The following is a 17,072-nucleotide window of genomic DNA, read 5'->3' as shown; positions in this document are numbered from 1 at the left end:
CAGTGGTTAGCACTGCTGCCTCATAACCACAGGAACCCAGGCTCAATTCCAGCTCTCAGGCAACTGTCTGTATGGAGTTTGCACATTCTTTATGTGCGTACTCCAGTTTCCCTTCAAGGATTTGTGGGTTAGGCGAGTTGGTTTCATTTAATTTATATGTACCTAAGTACAGTGAAAAGTTTTGTGTGATGTAAGGACATACAGATCATAGGGTGATTGAACAGAGTGAGGAATACAAAATTACAGTGATGAAGAAGGTGTACAAAAAAACAAGGTCAATGTCAGAATAGAAATTTGAGAGCTCCATTGAGCAATGTAATAACAGTGAGGAAGAAGCTGTTCTTGAACCTGATGGTACATTTTTAAGCTTCTGTCTTTTCTATCTGAGGTATGGTTGGAAGAGATTATAACTGGATGGGATGGGTCTTTGATGATGTTGGCTGTTTTTCTGCAGCAACAAGAAGTGTGGATGGAGTCCATGGACGAGAAGTTTCATTGCGTGATGGCCCGGTCTATGTCCACAACTTTCTGCAGTTTCTTACAGTTATAAGCAAAGCAATTACCAAGCTCCAATGCACCTGGATAGAATACTTTCTGTGGTGCATCTGTAAAGGTTGGTGAGGGTTCTTATGGACATGCTGATTTTCCTCAGCCTCCTGAGGAAGAAGAGGCATTTCTTGATAGTCACATCTACTTGGGTAGTCCATGACACATTGTTGCGTATCATTGCTCCAAAGAACTTGACTCTCTTGATCCTCTTCATTTCAGCTGCATTGATCTAGGTAAGGACATGCACTCCTCCTTTCTTCCTGATGTCAATGATCGTTTCTTTAGTTTTGCTGGCATTGAGGGAGATTGTTATCATTGCACAACAACACCAAGCATTCTATCTCTTTCCTGTATTCTGTCTCATCATTATTTAATATCCAGCCAACAACAGTGGCATCGATAGTGAACTTGTGGATGGCGTATCGATTAAATTTGGCCACATAGTCATGAGTGTACAGGGAGTACAGTGGGGGGCTGAGTACGCATCTTTGTGGGGTTCTGGTGTTGAGAATAATCATGGAGGAGGTGTCGTAATCTTCACTGATTATGGTCTGTGGGTCAGCAGGTTGAGGACTCAGTTGCAGAGGGCAGAGCCAAAAACTCAGACTCAAAGTTTGGAGATTAGTTTGGTTGGGATTATAGTGTTGAAGGTGGAGCTGTAGTCGATAGGCAAAGCCTGATGTAGGTATCCTTATTATTCAGGGATGAGTGTAGGGCCAGGAAAATGGTGTCTGCCTTGGACCTGTTGCTCTGCTAAGCAAGTTGAAAGGGATCAAGGCGGGCTGGGAGGTTAGACAAGATGTGAGCCATGACTAGCCTCTCAAAGCACTTCATAATCATGGAGGTCAGAGCCATCGGATGGTGGTTTTTGAGGCATGTGTATGTGTTTTCTTTGGTACCAGGATGATGGTGGTCTTCTTGAAGCAGTGAAATTGTAGCAAAAAGAGGTTAAAGACGTTGACCATGGTAAATTGCCCATAGTGTCCAGTGATGTGCAGGCTAGATGGGTTAGTATGAGAAAAGCAGAGTCCTCAGGATAGGGATACTGATATGGTAGAAGGGTAAGTCAGGGTGAGATGCTCTTCAGAGGGTTGGTGTTGACTTGATGGGTTGAATGGCCTTCTTCCATATTGTAGGGATTCTGTGACAGCAATGAGACCATCTGCAAGTTTTCTTGAAGTGGATGAAACAGGATGCAATGCATGTATCACTATCTGTGAGCTGTGCTGAATCTGGAGATGTGGTTTGCGGTTTACTGTATGTTACCTCTGTCGCCCGCTGACATCCTTGAATCCCTCAGGTTTCAACATGCTCTGGAAACTTGGACAGCCAAGAAAAGTACAACTATAAGACTTAGGAGAAGAACAGACCATTCAGCCTGTTGAGTTTGTTCTGTCATTCAATGAAATTCGTTCAATTCAACTCATGGTTGATCTGACAATCTTTAACTTCATTTTCTTGCCTTTTCCTGTAACCCTGGGTTCTGTAATAATTTAAAATCTGTCTACCAACATTCCATATACTTAATAATCCAGCCAGACTTAATCATCCAGCCCTGCAGTAAAGAAGAATTAGAATCATATATGTTTCAATACAATCACCTTTCTTTCTTCTATATTCCAATGAGGACAGGTCTGACTTATTTAGCTTCTCCTCACAAAAAAGTCCCTCCATGCCCAGAATCAGCCAAGTGAACCTTCTCTGAGCCACCTCCAATGCCAGCATATCTCTCCTTCAATAAGGAGCCCAAAACTGCTCAGAATTCCAGGTGTTGTTTGACTAGAGTTTTCCTATTTTTATACAACAATTCCTTTGAAATAAAGGCAACTTACTATTTGCTGAACCTGGTTTTTAGCTTTTTTGTAGTTTATGCCAGGCCACTCTCAAATGCCACTGTGCTGTAACTTTCTGCAGTCTCACTCCATTTAAGTAATATTCAGCTCTTCTCTTCTTGCTGCCAAAGTGCGTAACCTCACATTTTATTCCATCTGCCAAGTTTTTGTCCATTCATCCCAACCTGTCTAGGTCCCTTGGCTGAATCTTACCCCTGTTTGGTGAAGTGCAAGTTGTGAGTTTGGTGGAGTGATATTTGCTGAACAAATGTCTTCGCTGTATCTTACTTAACTTGTCATATTGATTAATGTTTAAGCCACCATGGTGAGATTCATGTCTGACTTCTACTCCATCTTACCATGAGTCATTCATGGTGAAATTGCCACTTAGCAGGGGTTCTCTTGGGACTATGCCATCTTTCAAAGTCCACTGTGCACCTGCAGGAGTGCTACCATCTGCAAGCTGTGCTTCTTGGCTGTGTTAGGCATGAGGAAGGATGGCTGAAGAGTGGAGCAACACAGTGGCTCAGTGGTTAGCACTGCTACTTCACAGCTCTAGGGACCTAGGTCCAATTCCAGCCTTGGGCAACAGTCCGGGTGGAGTATGCATGTTCTCCCCATGTTTGCATAAGTTTTCCCCGCTGTTGCTCCAGTTTCCTCCCACAGTCCAGAGATGAATGGGGCTAGATGGATTAGCCACAGACAATGCAAGTTACACGGATGGGGTTGATCTGGGTGGGATGTTCTTTGGATGGTTGGGGTGGATTAATGGGCTGAGTGGCCTGCTTCTACACTGACTCTATCCTTGGATATTTGCACTATGCTTCTCAAAGGTCTTGCAGGTCCTTCTGGACAACATAGTGGCAAGGAGAGGAGACCTCTTCTTGGGACACAGGCAAAAGAAGTGATGCCAATACACTGTGCCAGCTGAATCAGAGATTATCACATTTTAGGGAGTCTGGGTAACTTACTTTGGTCAATGATCTTCTTCGGTCGATGAGGGGAAGTTAATACCAACTCTGTTTTTTATCTCACAGGATACTATCAGACCTGCTGAGTTTCTCCAGCTATTTCGGTTTTTATTTGCACGGAATAGTCTGCTATCTGCTGCCTCACTTTAATCTGTACCACTGTACCCATCTCCCACTGATGTTCCCTCTCTGATACCCTCTCTCTTATATGCAACAACTTCCCTTAATCGCTGTTGTCACCTCCATCGTCTCACACTGTTAACCCCTGACAACCTCCACCCTCGCACCTCATTGCCTCGGGGCATCTCAGCATGCACCAGCACTAACAGTGGAGCTGCCACTTGTGCCTTACTCATTTGCACCCGTTATGTCATTACAACAGAAGGCATGCAATGACGGGGATCAGCACAGTTGGACAGATGGGCTCTGCTGGGCAATCCGCGCCCTCCTATGCTCCGAGGAATGGATTCTTGCCCTGGCAGGAGGAGACAGGGACTGCGATTGATGGGGACGTGGAGACCTCCATGTCCTGACTCCTGAGTTAATGAAACTTGCAATCCTGCTGCAACAGTCTCATCAAACACCATGGCTAGCCAGTGGCTGTTATGTTCTCGACCTCTTAGATTTTACAGATGGACCATCTTCCCAAGGCTCAATCCATCCACTGCAGAGAAGAGTTCCTGAATGTACCTGGACTATCAATAGGATACATTTGAGGGACTACCATCTGCACTGTCTCATGGACCTTCACCTCCCGACTCCGTCCTACCAAGACAACAATACAGCAATGAGTACTGAGAGGTTACCCTCTGAGTTTCACATGCCTGCGATAAGGTGGAACTCCTTAGACAGAATCATAGAATCCCTACAGTATCTCACACATACCCACAGCCTACCCTATACCTGTGACCCTGCTTTTACCATGGCTAACCCAACTAGCTTGCATACCCCAGGATAGTAGGGACAATTTAGCACAGCCATTCTGCCTAACCTGCACATCGTTGGACTGTGGGAGGAAACTGGAGCACCTGGAAGAAACCCATACAGACACGGGGAGAATGTGTAAACTCCATGCAGACAGTCAAACAAGGGTGGAATCGAACTTTCTTTCACACATTCACTGTAACAATCTGATCTTCTCCTTGCTTTTTTTGTTGCTGTTCTGCAGTAACCTCCAGATATTAGTTGCTATTCCTCTAGCAGTGTCAACCTTTATTTTTATCTCAGTCCTCAAGTAAGCATTGGAATCCAATAGCCTAGAACTCTTTGGGCATTAAATGGGCATGAAATATTTCCATCTTGTGTTGGGAATTTCCAATTAAAAATGGTGACAAATTGGAGGGACTGCCTAATTATTTTATGCAAATAAGGTAGAGTCCTTCTACTGCATCTCTGACAATATCATTAAAACTCAATGTCTGGTCATCCTCACACTGCTGCTTATGAGATATTACTGTGTATAATTGGACTGCTTTATTTCTGACTGTATTAGCCACATTTTAAAGGCATGTCCTTGCCTCTAAAGCACTTTGGAACATAGGAGCACATGAATAGGAATTGGCCATTCAGCTCTTTGAGCTGGTTCCACCATTCACCAAGATCATAGCTGATCTGTAATCTAACTCCATTTATCTGCCTTTGGCCCACATCTCTTAATAGCTTTGCTCACCAAAGTTTATCAGTTTCAGATTCAAAATTAACATTTTCTGCTGTTTAATTGCCACAACAGTTTATGGAAGTGTGCTCCAAACATCTACAGCCCCGGTGGTACCACCCTACCAGGTTTGAAATTTGTTGATGTTATGAAGGCTGCTATATCAATGCAAATACTTCTTGCTTTGGGGAAATTGGTGCCTGGAAGCATTGGATTCAATCAGTCTCAAGCTTGCCTTAAAACATAAATCAGGAAGTAGGTTTTGGCAACAGAATTGACTCAGGACCTCATTCAGGTAGGCTGTTGTTTTGGGCTGCTCAACAATTTTCTGCGCTATGAAACGATTCTTCTGGCTGAGTTGGGAGTTTTCAATATTTTTGGAGGACTGACTCTAGCAGCAGCTGCACTGTTGGATTTGGCTAACTACTGGAGTGCTCGGAGTTATGAGAACATTGCGAGACCAGCATTCGACACTGCCACACCAAGTGGAGTAGTAGCAGCAAGCAAGGATGACAGCCCTTACTCATGGAATAAGGAAGATTCTGAATCAAAATCACTGACTGCAATAGCATAGATCACTGGATCCCCTAAGGCCCAACATTTTGGGCCCTTGCATTTCCTCGTGTTCTCATCTTTAACAGCAACAAGAAGATCATTTGATCAGAAACAAATGCAGAGACAATGCAGGAGAAACTGTACAGATCGGCCAGCTTCTGTAGAGACAGAATTGGAGATCACTGTTTCAAGCCCAGTGAACCTTCTACAGAACAGTCCTGAAGAAGTGTCATACCAGACTCAAAATGTGAACTCCATTTCTTTCCTTACAGATGTGGCTAGACTCCTGAGTTTCACAAGCATTCTCTGTGCTTGTTTCAGATTTCCAGCATCCGCAGTATTTTGCATTTCTTCCAGCAGGATGTACAGCTGGTGTCTGACCACAGGCAACATAGAATCGTGCACAGGTCCTTCAGCCCATTGACTCTGCGTCAAAACTACTCTAAGTCTTCGCTTGCCCCACTTTGCGGCTCTTTTCCTCTCGCATAATGACATTTCAAGTGCTCACCCAAGTACTTTCTAAAATTTGTGAAGTTGCCTGTCTCAACCACCCTCCCAGACAGTGTGTTGCAGAACTCACTACCCTCTGAGTGAAAAAAAGTTTTCTTAGATCTCAAAACCTCCTGCCTTTCACCTTAAAAATTACAGCCCCTCTTGTTATTGATGCTTCGAAAAGGGAGGCAATGGCCTAGTGGTATTATCACTGGGCTATTAATCTAAAGACCCGGGTAATATATAACAATCCTGGGTTTGAATCTTGCCATGGTGGAATCTGGATTCAGTACAAATCAGGAATCAATGATGGATATGAAGCCATTAACGATTGTTGGGAAAACCCATCTGGTTTGCTAATTCACCATTTATGCCCCTCACAATCATTTACACCTCTGTCAGATCCTCTCTCAACCTTCTCTGCTCCAACGAAAACAACCTAAGCCTATCCAGCCTCTCTTCACAGTTGAAATGCTCAAACCCATGTAACATCCTGGTTCACCTCCTCTGCACCCCCTCCAGCGCAGTTGCATTGCTCCTGTATTATGGATATGGTAAGTCTTTGCCAATTGGCAGCAGACATAGCAGGCCTCCGACTGTGTTAGTTCCTCACACTTCTGGTCTGCATTCCACTTGATGCTCTGGAGATACCAAGGATCATGATCCCTGCAAGGAAGCTGCAGATGGATGGTGTTCGAACACATGGAGTAAACTATATGCAAGAAGCAAATCTCACATTTATGCCCCTAATTCATAAGTATCTCCTGATGTAACCGTTGGCTGAGGTAGAGCCAATTGTGCTGGAAACTGGGATTTTAGTGGGAACAAGATTGCTGAGTGTGATCGCTAAAGAATTTGATGGCAAAGAGATTCAGAACAAATAGCCACATTGCTCCTGTAGGTGATATTTCAAATTTACTTGTGTAGGATATTCTGGCTGCTCAATACCCTTAAAAGACTTTGTGGTGAGATCACTTGGCATTATCATTTTTAAATTATTTCCCCAAAATATTTGGACTGCATGTTTTCGTATGGGAACCTCATTGTATTTTTTGGTTGAAGAGAAGGGGGACCAGCTGAGTGATTCCAGTTCTTGAGAATTTGCCAGAGCAACACTATGCTATAATTCATTGAAACATACGTACACATAGAAATTGTTATTTATTCTTTAGTGGACATGTTGCTGGCTAAGCTATGTTGCCCCTGAGAAGGTGTTGGTGAGCTGTCGTTTTGGTGTAGCGTGATGCACAGTGTTATTTGGAAGGGAGCTCCATGATTTTGACCTATTGACAGTGAAGGAGCAGCGATGTACTTCCGAGGAAGGATGGCGTGTGTCTTTGAGAGGTATTTGCTGTTGATTCTGTTCCTGTTTATCTGCTATACATTGTCTTTCCCTAGTGGTAGAAGTCATATGTTTGGAAGGTGCTGTCAAAGAATCAGTGTCGAAGCAGGCCATCAGGCACATTGAGCCCACACCAACCCTCTGATTAATACTTACTATTAATATAATACTCTCACTCTCCAAGAGCATGCAACTCACACCATTCCTACTTTATAACCCTGCATTTCCCATGACTAATCCACCTAGCCTGCACACCCTTGGACATGATGGGCAATTTAGCACAGCCAATCCACTTTACTTGTAAATTTTTGAACTGTGGGAGGAAACCAGAGCACAAGGAGGAAACCCATGCAAACACAGGGAGTATGTACAAACTCCAAACAGATGGCTACCTAAGGCTGAAATTGAACCCAGGTCCCCAGTGCATGAAGCAGCAGCACTAACCACTGAGCCACTGTGCCACCCCCCAGTATCCCTTACAAAGGGTACTTTGTAAGGTGCCACACTTCTGCCTCTGTGCATCGATGGTGGAGAGAGTGAGTGTTGAAGGTGGTGCATGAACATTCGTTCCAGAGATGAAAGGCTTGTTTTATAAGGTAAGATTGGGCAATTTAGTCCTATACTCACTGGAATTTAGAAGGATTGGAGATCTAATTGAGGTATGGAAGATGCTGTAGGGGACTGGCAAAGCCAATGTAGAGCAGTTGTTTCCCCTTGTGGGGCAATCTCGAATGAAAGGTCATAGTTTTAGGTTAATGCATGCGGATTTAAAACAGAAATGGGGAGAAATTCTCAAAAGGGTTGTGAATCTACAGATTTCATCAGCACAGAGTGTGGATATTGTGTGCATTTATGGAGGAGACAGACAGATTTTTAATTAGTAATGTGTTAAATGGTTATGGAGAGTGGGCAGCAAAGTGCAATAAGATGACCATGATCATCTGAAGTGGCAGACCAGGCTTGAGGGGCTGAATCACCTGCTCTTGCTCCTAGTTCTTACAAATTTACGTACATATGTGCAACATATGTAGATACACCAGATTGAGGCAGTGGTTTTGCTGCGCTTTATTCAATCTAGTCTACTGTATTCACTGCTCGCAATGTACTCTGCTTAACATTAGGATGATGAAATTCAGACAGGGCAACTGTTTTGCAGAAGGCTTACAATCTGCCCATAAAAATGAGCTTCCAGTTGCCTGCCACATCAACACACCAGCAAGTTTTCTGGCCAACATCTCTGTCTTGGGCTTGCTGCAGTTCTCTAGTGAAGCTGAGCGCAAGCTGGAAGAACAATATTTCATTTTCTTCTTGTAGACCCTGCAGCCTTCTGGACTCTGTATCAAGTTCAATAATATTAGGGCATGAACACCTTTTCCCATGTACATCTCACAAACCTCACACCCCAGGCCCTGTCACAACCACAACCAAACCATTACCAGCAACTAATGGTGTTTGTTAGCATTATTGATTCTTCCAGGCTAACCATTACCCAATCTTTTTTTCTGTCCAATTGCAGTTCTCTCTCGTTGGGCTCAATCTCCAACTGCCATTTACTCTTCCCAACTTCAACAAGTATACCACACTTTAAACTTGCTACAATCTGTTCTGTAGGGTATGGGGAGGCGATTTCTTTGTGGTAATATTGTTGATTGAGAGACTCAAGTAATGTTCTGGGTACCTGGGATTGAATCCCCCCACAGCAGATTATGGAAGTTGAATTCAATGCACTTCTGGAATTAAGAGTCCAGCAATGGCTATGAATCCATTGCTGATGTTTGTAAAAGCCCATGTGGTTCACTAATGTCCTTTAGGGAAGGAGATTTTGATTCTTACCTGGCCTAGTCTACATATAACCCTAGACCCATAGCAAAGAGATCTACATATGACTCCAGACCCACACCAAAGTGACTGACTCTTAACTGCCCTCTGGGCAATTAGGGATGGGCAATAAATGCTGTCTAGCCAACGATGACCTCACCCCATGACTATAAAAATGCCTGTCGATTTGAAACGTTGACTCTGCTTACAAATGCTGCCAAACCTGCTGAGTTTCTCCAGCAATATTTGTATGTGGATACATCTTTGCTATGTTCCCTGTTCAGACTGATTTACTGCGGCACTCTGCACATCTAAAAAAGGTTGTGTGTGTTTGCCCACCACTGTTCGAACATCCCACTCCCTCTGAACCGTATCATCAATGCCACTTTTCCAATCCAGGCTACTGAGTTCTGCTTCCTGAGTGCATCCACCCTCCCTCACAGTCACTACTATCTCCCTGCCAAGTCCTGTGGACTTTCCTGTCCCTTGTAAGAGTCTGACTGAAGTGTCGCTGCCAGCATCATAGTGGTCACATCTTTCTCTCTGTGGTGAGAGAGGCAGCTGCTGCTCACCAGTTCACTGGGAATGAGATCTGTAGCCCGGTATTTTGAAGCCTTGGACTCATCAATTCGAGCAAAAAAAATTGGTTCCTGTCCTCCTTGCGCACTCAACTTTGACTGCACTCAGACATCTAGACAATTGTTTCAATCACCAAAATGCATAAAACACCGCAAAGCTCTGTAAAGCTTGACAATTCCTGTTATTTTCATGACAGATTTAGGAGATATGTGAATGAAGAGGTCTGCCTTTTTTTGTTGTTTTGACTGCCAGTTATTGAATGGAAATAATTTTGGCTAATTTTGAGTGATCAAAATACTGATAACTATTGTTTGCTCTCTATGAGGGATTCTGCCCAAGTGAATTTTGTTAAAAGCTGTGATCAAGGGTTATGAGTGATAGTCACACATGAGTCTGTTACAGTGCAAGGGGAGGCTAGGTAGGTTAAACCACAAGAAAATGAAGTCACATGTAATACCCCCAGCATCAGACGACTGAATATTGCAGCGCTTGAAGCTTATTTTATTTAAGATGTTATTCTCTTTTCTTTTGCAGAGGCTTAATTCAAAGCACATTGTGGTATTTGTCATTTACAAAATATCTTTTGAGTAGGTTGCGTGATTTGAGATAACAGTATGTTTCTGCTTTGATTCCAATCACGACCATAACCAGAGAATAACAGTATTGCATTAATCAAGGTCACTTCATCAAACATATGAAAACTTCACAGCTTTTTCTTATTCGAATTTATTTGAAAGGCATTCCTAAGTACATAGCTCAAGAAAGCCTAAAAGGCTCTATCACTGGCTCAATAATAGAATGTTTGCACCTCTTCCTCACTCATTAATATTTTTTATACTGAAAGTGAGATGATGTGAGTTGGCAATTGATTTATAGAACTGGGAGCCATCGGCTATGAGAGCAATGGAAGTGGAGATCAATCATTTTGAAAGGATATGGGGTGGGTAATTGTTGAAAATAAACTTGAAATGTTACAGCGGGAGAGCGGGAGTATGGAATTGATTGAACTGCGTTCTAGAGAGCTGGCATGGAATTGATGGACCAAATGGCTTCCTTCTGTGCGATAACGAGTCAATGATACAATGGCTCAATAAACTCAATACTAAAACGACATACTTTTAAACTGCAGGGTCGGTGTGGCATGCTTACATTTTATTTGTCATTTTGAATTTACACTTTTATGGTGACTTTCCAAGAAAGGTGATTCACACAAGGACTAAAGCATAGGCAAGTCACAGCTCCTTTACCACTATGGCAAAACATCCTCTCCAATCCCTGTCTCTTATTCTTTCTCACTGACTCCCAATGGCAGTTGTGAGGGGTTTAGAGATTTCTTTTTCCAAATGTCTTTTTGAAGAATTTATGCATTTCATACTGTTAGCCTACCTTTCCTGTCCTGCATAGACTCACTCACTAAAGGAATGGAATTGAAAATTCATTTGCCAATCCATCCATCAGTTTACCTCCTTCTACCTGTACAATTTTCTCCAGCTTTTCCCCTATCTTCCAATTCCTCAACTCGGCATTCCTTGTATTCCCTCCCACTCTGTTCTACCAACAGCAACAATGCCAAGCCTCTTGACTTTGTAAAATGGTGCAGCAAGTCTGAGGGGTTGAATGGCCTATTTTTGTTCCTACTTCTTTATAGTTTATGATAAACCTGTCCACAATGCCCTTCTGCATCCCATGTCTGTCCAACCCAATGTGACATTACTTCAAATCCATCTATTGATCTAATCTTCAGTCAGTTACCTGAATCCATGCTTTTATAACCCATTTTCATTTCTCCTCTTTGAAGGTTATTGGGATATTTCTCTACATTGAAAACACAGAATGAACAAGTTATTACCATTGTTTCAGAGATAGTAGGAACTGCAGATGCTGGAGAATCTGAGATAACAAGGTGTAGAGCTGGATGAACACAGCAGGCCAAGCAGCATCATAGGATTAGGAAAGCTTTTCTGAAGAAGCGTCTAGGCCCGAAACATCAGTTTTCCTGCTCCTAAGATGCTGCTGGGCCTGCTGTGTTCATCCAGCCCTACACCTTGTTATTTAAGTTATTGTCATTGTTTTATTTTGTTGTTGTCTTTACTTTGATACTCTACTGAATTAGCAATCAGAATTTTTTTTCCACTGCAGTGTGGTAAGATGTTGGAAGAATCAAGCCAACATAAACAGACAATGCAAGTTGTTTCTTAGTTTCTAAGTTTCTTTGAATCCCTACAGTGTGGAAACAGGCTATTCAGTTCAACAAGTCTGCTCCAACCCTCCAAAGAGCATCCCAGGCAGACCAACCCCATCCTTGTAACCTTGCATTACCCATGGCTAATCCACCTAGCCTGCATATCCCCTGGACACCATGGACAACTTATCATGGCCACACAGTTATTTTCAATGTACAGCTTTCTCATATCTCAATTAAGACGGTGGCACAGTGACTCAGTGGTTAGCACTTCTGCCTCACAGTGCCAGGGACCAAGGTTCAATCCCACCCTCAGAGAGCTCCCTGTGTGGGGTTTGTACATTCTCCCCGTGTCTGCATGGGTTTCCTCCCCCAGCTCAAAGGTGGATAGGTTAGGTGGATTGGCCATGCTAAGTTGCCCATAATGTCCAGAAAAGTGCAGGCTAGGTTGGTTAGCCATGGGAAATGCAGGTTTGCAGGGATAAGATGGGGGTGGGTCTGGGTGGGATGCTTTTCAGAGGATTTGTGGACTTGATGGGCCAAATGGCCTGCTTCCACACTGTAGGGATAGTATATGTAAGATCTACTATGTCATTTGGCAATTTTGTAACTATTACCATCATACAGGCTCTTGGAGGGGAGGCTGTGGCCTTAATCAGGATGAATAAAGACCACTGGAAGCAATGCTGTTGGTAAGATTATCTTTTTTTTAAACATTCTTCTATTTAGAGAATCATATTTAATACAATGTTTACCGTCGAACTCCAAACTCTGTTTTATTGTCCTTCTGTCACTGATGATGTATATTAACAGTTTACACAGATAACAGTAACCTTTTATGCTACACTGTCTCAAGTCTGAGTCAAAACATTACTTACACTCTTAAAATAAATTGTGCCAATATCTTGCATTTATTTATGTAATAGCTTGATTAAAGAGAATGGTTCCCCCTCAGGTTCCATTTTGCTTTCGCCCCTCCCTCTTGCTCTCAACTTTTTATTTTGTTCTTGTTGCACTGCCCCGAGTAGGCAGTGCTTGTAATTAGTTATTATAAGTGTTGAAATGGGTGATTTGGTGGTGGGTCATAACAAAAGCTAAAGAGATTGATTTGCAGGGACATTGTAAAGGGAGAGAGGGGGCAGGACAAATGGGCAGATTTAGGGAGGGAACTCAAAATGTTAGGGCCCAGATTGCAGAAGGCACAAAGCAACTGATGGGTCTAACTGCCATCATTATTGATCATCCCTAATTGTTTTTGAAGTGGTGAATCAGTGCAGTTGTGCTCAATGGGTACACGCAGGGTGTAATTGGATAAGGTGTCAAGGCTTTTAGCTCAAAAGTATTAAAGGAAGGGAATGCAAGTCAGGATGGTATGTGATTTGGAGGGGAGCCCGAAAGTGCTGATGTTCCTCATATGTTAGTTGGCCATATATATGTAGGCGTGCTGGACATTTTGACCAGTTTATGTACTAAACTCATTTTACTCATTGATAAGACAGACAAAGGGGCACAAAATTTGCTTTGTGGTTCAACTTGCCTCTATTAACAAATTATTCCTCGTTAAAAACATCTTCTAATGTGAGCATTTTCTAATATCTCACAGTATTTACTCTCTTTCACTGTCGATCTGATAAAAGATATTACCTGCAATAATCCATATGTTTGAGCCAGGCCGTTGGAATTTCCTTCCTTTCTGACATAGGGCTAGCTCTTTTCCACAAAGGTGGATCTCGCAGATCTTCTCCTGAGTCTTCTTGGGTCGCCATATGGTCTTCTGCCACAAGTCTTGCTGCGAGTCTTCCCTGAGAGAGTGAATTCCCCTCTCTGATGAAGGGTCTAGGCCCGAAACGTCAGCTTTTGTGCTCCTGAGATGCTGCTTGGCCTGCTGTGTTCATCCAGCCTCACATTTTATTATCTTGGAATCTCCAGCATCTGCAGTTCCCATTATCTCTGAATTCCCAGGTGTGTGTTTTTATCCCCAGGCCTTCCAGAATGTACTGTGGCATCTGGCCAATGGGGTCATGGACAGGATTCAAAGCGTCCAATGGGGTGTTGCCAACACCCCTCACTGTGGCCATGCTGGGGCGATGTGAAGTGCACGTCCTCAGGCATTGGATGAGTCAACGTGCTGCAAAAGTCTGATTGATACCTCGCCAACACACAACCCTTGGGCTGGTTGTAACTGGTTCCCACTGGACCTTTGAGACCTCTTTGATCTTGCTTGCCACTATTCTCTGCCACTGATAGCTGCTGGCTGCTGCTTAATTTAGTTTGGCCAATTTTCTGCCAGGCTTGATTCCTCCAGCTGTCGGTCAATTTAAAATGTCCAGTTTTGTGCCCATGGACACTTGACCACAGTGCCTCCTGCTGATCTCTTCAAGCATCTTTTGAAAATAGGATCACAGGCTCAGTCCACACACTTGTGCAGGCACATATCAAGTCTCAGCCTAACTCCCTGAGAATCTGGGTTCCCCACTGTACATAGACATCAATACTCAGTACATTATCTTCTTTACGCACTTCAATAACTTTAACAGTAGTACATACAAATAACTTAATACATAAACTGGGAATCAGAATCTAATTACAACAGGAGATAGCAAGAACTGCAGATGATGGAGTCACAGATGACACAGTGTGGAGCTGAAGGGGCACAGCAGACCAGGCAGCATCAGAGGAGCAGGAAAGTTGATGTTTTGGGTCAGGACCCTTCTTCAGAGATAGGCAGGGGGAAGGGAGTTGGGAAATAATTGGAGAGAGGATGGGTGGGGCTGGAGAAAGGTAGGTGGAATGGTAATAGGTGGATGCAGGTGGGGAGTGGTGGCGATTGGTCAGTGGGATAGGCGGGGTGGACAGGTGGGAGAGATATGGACAGGTTGTGACAGGTCAAGGAGGCAATGATGAAAGAGAAGTTTGGACGTGGGATGAGGCCAGGGGTAGGGAGATTTTAAAACTGATGAATTCCATGTTCAGACCATTGGGCTATAGGGTCCTGAGGCAGAATATGAGGTGCTGCTCCTCTAGTTTGCATGTGATGTCATTGTGGCACTGGAATAGGCCCAGGATGAGCATGTCATCAAGGGAGTGGGAGTGGGAGGTAAAATAGTTGGCGACCAGAAGGTGTTGTCGATTATCCATGCAGAGCGCAGACGCTCCCTGAAATGGTCCCTGAGTCTGCGCTTGGTCTCATTGATGTAGACGAGGCCACTTTGGGAGCAGTGGATGCAGTAGACTAGGTTGGAGGATGTACAGGATATGGAAAGTTTGCTTTGAGCCTTGAATGGAGGTGAGAGGCGAGGTGCAGGGGCAGGTGTAGTACTTCTTATGGTTGCAGGGTAAGGTGCTGGGCGTGGTGGGGCTAGTAGGGTGTGTGGAGCGGATGAGGGAGTCACAGAGAGAGCAGTCCAACTAAAGGCAGATAGGGGTGGGGAGGGGAATACCTTTTTGGTTGTGGGGTCAGATTGTGGGGGGGGTGGGTGCGGAAGTGGTGGAGGATGATACGGGGGTTGGTGGGGTGGGGTGTGAGGACCAGGGAGACTCTGTCTTTACTTTTGTATTGGGGAAGGGATTTGAGGGCAGAAAGATGGGAAATGCAAAGGATGCAGTTGATCACCGGATGGGAGAAGTTGTGGTCCTTAAACTTGGAGGAAATCTGGAATATTTCAGGAGTGGAATGCCCCACCTTGGGAGCAGTGTTGTGGAGGTGGAAGAATTGGGAGGAAGGGATTGCATTTTTGCAGGAAGGTGGGTGAGCAAAGGTGTAGTCAAGGTGGCTATGGTAGTTGGTGAGTTTGAAATAGATGTTGTGTTGAGGCGGTTCTAGAGATGGAGATGGATAAAGAGATAAAGATCACCCCCCCCACCCCACTCCCTGATGACATGTCCAACCTGGGCCTACTCCAGTGCCACAATGACACCACACGCAAACTGGAAGAGCAACACCTCATATTCTGCCCTGGGATCCGACAGCCCAATTGCCTAAACAAAGAATTCACCAGTTTTAAAATCTCCTCACAGCCCGGCTTCATCCCCCCGAAAAAATCTCCCTCTCATCTCCACCTCCTAGAGCTGATGCAACCTGTCCATCTTCTTCCCCACCTATCGGCCCCACCCTTCCCATGATCAATCCCCACTGGCCCCTAACTGCATCCAACATTTAACGGGCACACCTACCTTTCCCCAGTCCCACCCTCCTCTCTATTTATTTCCCAGCTCCCTTACCCCTCCCCTTTTCTGAAGGAGGATCCTGACCTGAAACGTCAACTGTCCTGCTCCTCTGATGCTGCCTAGTTGGCTGTGTTCTTCCAGCTCCACACAATTTACAATTCACTGGCTCATCCTCATGCCTCTTTGGCAATTAACAACATTTTGATAGAGTAAAATGCATCCCCACACACTGCAGATTGTCTGAGCACTATCCCAGGACAACAAAATGGGGTCCTAATCTGCTGCCTACAGTCATCATCCACTATTCTCTGGATAGTTTCCTTTATAGTCCTGGCGTTCCCTACTAGCACTGTCACCAGGTGTCGGTCTGCCTGATTTCCCTTTACTGTCCCGCTTGACCTTCTTCCTGCTGACTGTCCAGATTAATTTTATCCAACGTCTGTTTGACTTGCTGTGTTAAAAATCTGAGCCTACTATCCACGTTAGCTAAATCATGGGTATTGACTGTGGATACTCCTGCTCTGTAAACACTATTTTATTGCACCTCCCTACCTAAGTCTGGCCTCACACAATCCCTGTTTTCTATCCTAATAGCCAATAAGTCAAGTTGAAGTCTAATTTCTGAAGTTTGGAAAGTTGTCGATCTAGCAGCTGGGTTCTGGATGAACCTAACATCACTGGCGTCAATTTGTGGTGTATATTGTCGAACTGGGTTTTTCCTGTGTGTTTTAAAACCATCCCACGCTGTGGGGTGGCACTTTAGCTCAGTGGTTAGCAGTGCTGCCGCAATGGCTGTCTGTGTGGAGTTTTCACATTCTCACCACATCTGTGTGGGTTTCCCCTGGGTGCTCCAGTATTCTCCCACTGTCCCACAGGTTAGTTGGGTTACCCATAGTGTCCAGGGATGTGCAAGTTTAGTGGATTAGCCATG

The 17,072-nt window shown here is 44.2% G+C and overlaps 1 long non-coding RNA gene across 1 annotated transcript in view; it reads left to right on the top strand.

The window, feature by feature from the left end:
• LOC132210031 (uncharacterized) overlaps positions 1–17,072 on the top strand; it is a 72,423-nt gene that overhangs the window by 28,568 nt on the left and 26,783 nt on the right. The window contains exon 3 of the long non-coding RNA XR_009446195.1: positions 12,602–12,666. This is a non-coding gene — a long non-coding RNA (uncharacterized LOC132210031). The remainder of the gene's footprint in view (positions 1–12,601; positions 12,667–17,072) is intronic.

This window comes from Stegostoma tigrinum, chromosome 9 (assembly GCF_030684315.1).
Source record: "Stegostoma tigrinum isolate sSteTig4 chromosome 9, sSteTig4.hap1, whole genome shotgun sequence".
NCBI classification, from domain to species: domain Eukaryota; kingdom Metazoa; phylum Chordata; class Chondrichthyes; order Orectolobiformes; family Stegostomatidae; genus Stegostoma; species Stegostoma tigrinum.
The sequence above is the reverse complement of the archived record's forward strand: the minus strand, read 5'-3'. Positions and strand labels throughout refer to the sequence as shown.